Here is a 3,468-nt window from a genome sequence, read left to right as displayed (position 1 = left end):
CGGAGGCTCAACATCGACCTGCCCCCGGAGCGACCGCGCGGGACGGCACGTCCTCGTCATCGGCATCGCCCTCTTCATCACCACCACCGCGACATCACCGTCGTCTGCGCATCCGCGTGCTACATCTCGCTCTGGCCGTTTCGGCTGCGCGTCGTCCCTCCTTCGCGCGCTCCTCCGACGCACGCGCACGCGCCCGTCCTGTTTCGCCACCGTCTCCAGCCGCTCGGCAGCCCACATCTCCTGCTACGGCCTATGGCGTGCGGCCACGCGCATGGTTGCCCCCTCGCTGCCCATATATTAGCCAGACCCAACCCAGATAATCGCCGTATAATTCCCAGATAATGGTCAATTGGCCATGCACTAGCCATACACTTCCGAGACAACGCATATACATTGATTAGATGCAAGTTGGACAACGCCTGTATATTGGTCAGATAATAGGGGAATTTGATTATTTGCCACCGCTTATTTTGTAGTTTGATGATTTGCCCTCCATTACTTTGTAATTGATCCGATGACACCCTTTACCTGGCACTTTGCTAATTTGCCCTCTGGCAAGTGGGTCCTGCAAACAAAGACCAAAACACCCTTCCCAATCGATTGACCAGGAATCGCTCGTCGGTCATCGTTCTCGCCTCGTTCTCATCCCCTTCTCTCGCACAGGAGACGGCGGCGGCTACTGGACCTGACTCGCCGCCATTGGTCATCAACGGCGGCAGCCCTGGTGGTACTCTACGGCGGTGGCTACATCCCGGCCAGGAGGTGAGTCTGTCTCTCTCCCGCTCCTCTCCCCGGCCACATAGGGTTAGGGTGACTAGTCGCCGCCGCCGCCCCTCGCGTTTTGCTCCGTCACCCCTCGCGTTTTGCTCCGCTGCCGGCAACCACCTTCCTGTGCGCCGCCGCTCCGGCCACCGCTTTCCCGTGCGTCCCCGTCGCCCGCATGCCCGTGCGCGTCGCCACTGCTGCTGCACTCGGCCATGCGTGACGGGCCGTCGGGGAGCAGCAGCTGCTCGTGGAGATCTCATGATTGCTTGCTTGCTGCTGGAGCCTCATGATTATTTGCTTGCTTGTTGTTGCAGATGAGCTAGGTGTTGGAGATGGCTGAACCGAAGACGGGTGAGCACGTTGTTGCGGATGGCTTCGACTTTCCTCTTTTGTTTGTTCCGGAGTTGGGGTGAGAAAGCAAAGTAACTTCTTTTTGGTGCTCATCTGAATGCACGTTAGCGAATAGACACTAACTCCATCGTATATTGTTCGTTATTGGTCATTGTCGAGTAGGCCGTCTCCGCCGTCGTTGGTGTTCACATTAACTATTAGAGTAGCCCGTTATGTCTACAAGCTTGATGATGGAAGCGAGCAAGTTGTTGACAAGCATGATGTTGTGTTTGATTTCAACATTTCTGGTATGTCATGGGTTAGCTTCAATGAAGATGTGCAGAACATATCAAAATGGTGTTGGCTGATGAGGCGACACATGCAGCATCACAACTTGATGTGGCCGCCACTCCAACAAGGCACATGATCACTATGCCACAAAGTCTCCAAGAAAGTCCCAATCCAGTGACAAGAAGGATGTTGGCCATGGCGTTGGCTGATGAGGCGTCGCAGAAACCTACCCCTACCATGGAGGACACCATGATAGCATACGACATGGCCTCAAGCTCAAAAGCTAGAAAGTTGACCCCGAAGAGAAGGAAGTACTAGTGATGTGCTTGATCTTCTCTATACTTTTGGTTGTAATATGACAGACTTAGCATCCTTCACTTTGGATGTAACATGGCAGCATGGCAGCTACTATTTCTTTATGCTTTTGGTTGTAACATGGCCAGTTACTATGGCCTTGTGCTTTTGGTTGAAAAACATGGCAATAAGAATATATTGTCTTGATATTGTGTCATGGTGTATGAATATGTCCAAATATATGTTTGAATTTTTCCGTTTTGTGCATACATATCTTTAGAAGTGAATTAACGGGTAAAATGTTGTCCAAATTGAGCCAAAATGCTGCCCAAAATTTGAACATTTTTTTTGAACCACCTAGAAAAATTACAGAAATTCAATCATATATGTACGACTAATCTGGGAAAGTTTCATGCAATTTTGATCATTGGTTGAACGACAAAATGCATTTCAACTTTGAGCTTGACTAGTTTGACCACATTTTGACCGATATTTAAAAGTTGTCAGAAAAAATTCAAAAAATTACAGTAAATCATTCATATCTATGTGACTAATCTAAGAAAGTTTCATGCAATTTGGATCATTGGTTCAACGGCGTTCTGCATTTCAACTTTGAGCTTATGGAGATATATAATGGAGCTCATGGAGTTTGAACAGGGGAAGGAGGGGGCACAGGGAGACGTCGGGCAGCGTGAGGCAGCAGGAGTTTGAACAGGGGAAGGAGGGGGCGCAGGAAGCAAAGGGCGAAGGCAGCAGGAGGAGCATGAGAGCAACCGTGAGGAAGAGAGAGCAGCAAGTACAGCGGCCGCCGGCGAGCAACACGTATAGCAGCAGCGGCTGTATTTTGAACGGGAATGACTAAGGATGTGCTTTGTTTGGGTCCAGGGGTACAATGATCCTCTATTTTGTCTACTTAGTTTGTCTATTATGTCCATAGATTGTTTTTATGTTGAAAAGTGGCAAAAGATCAAAATACAAAGTAATAAGTGTCAGCAGATCAATTACAATCTAACTAGTGGCAAATTGTCGAAGTTCAAAGTAAAGAGTGGCAAAAAATCAAATCGCCCAAGATAATAGGCGGACATTGGTCGGATAACGGCCAGACGCTTGGTCCTCCTCTGCTCGTCGGGCTCTTTTCACTATTTTAACCCTTTCAGAAAATTTTAGCACAAAATTAACTTCACACAAAACTATTTCACGATCTGACTCTTTTAGTAACGCCACAAGTCGTGACGTTTCTTCTCTATTTGAAAACGTCGAACTAGCTAGCGTTGCTTCACTTCATAAATAAATGAAAAATGTGAAAAACTAGCTGAAACGCCAACCATCCTTGGCGTTGCATGCTTGGGCAGCAACGCCCACCCACTTGGCGTTTCCAACAACGCAAAAAACTTTGGCGTTTCAACTCTGTCACGTAGCGTCTCGACCAGACCAGCAATGCTAGCTAGTTCGGCATTTTCATATAGTGCAGCAACGCCACGGCCTTTGGCATTTCTAAAAGGGATTAGATCGTGAAATTGTTTTATGTGAAGTTCATTTTGTGCTAAAGTTTCCTCATAAGGTCAGAACAGTGAAAAAGGCCTGCTCGTCGCTGCCGGCCGTTTCCTCCGCCCGCGGGGCCGCGCCGGCCGCCTCCTCTCCAGCCTCGCTGCTGCCTTACCACTGCCGCTGCTTCTTACCAACCCCTGCTCGCGCGGCCGCGCGCGCTGCTCCCTACTCGCGTCCGGGCGAGCGCCAGCGCCATCCCGCTCCGCTCCTGCGCCTCGCGCCTTCAGCCCGGACAGAAGC

General features: G+C 49.7%; 1 long non-coding RNA gene across 1 annotated transcript; it reads left to right on the top strand.

The window, feature by feature from the left end:
• The first annotated feature begins 355 nt into the window (after positions 1 to 355).
• Positions 356 to 1,897, top strand: LOC141021527 (uncharacterized). Its single transcript, XR_012182845.1, has 2 exons — positions 356 to 1,174; positions 1,279 to 1,897. It is a non-coding gene; the product is annotated as an uncharacterized lncRNA (long non-coding RNA).
• The last annotated feature ends 1,571 nt before the right edge of the window (positions 1,898 to 3,468 follow it).

This window comes from Aegilops tauschii, chromosome 4, assembly GCF_002575655.3.
Source record: "Aegilops tauschii subsp. strangulata cultivar AL8/78 chromosome 4, Aet v6.0, whole genome shotgun sequence".
Lineage (NCBI taxonomy): Eukaryota > Viridiplantae > Streptophyta > Magnoliopsida > Poales > Poaceae > Aegilops > Aegilops tauschii.
Note: the sequence above shows the minus strand (reverse complement) of the source record. Positions and strands in the feature narration are given on the sequence as shown.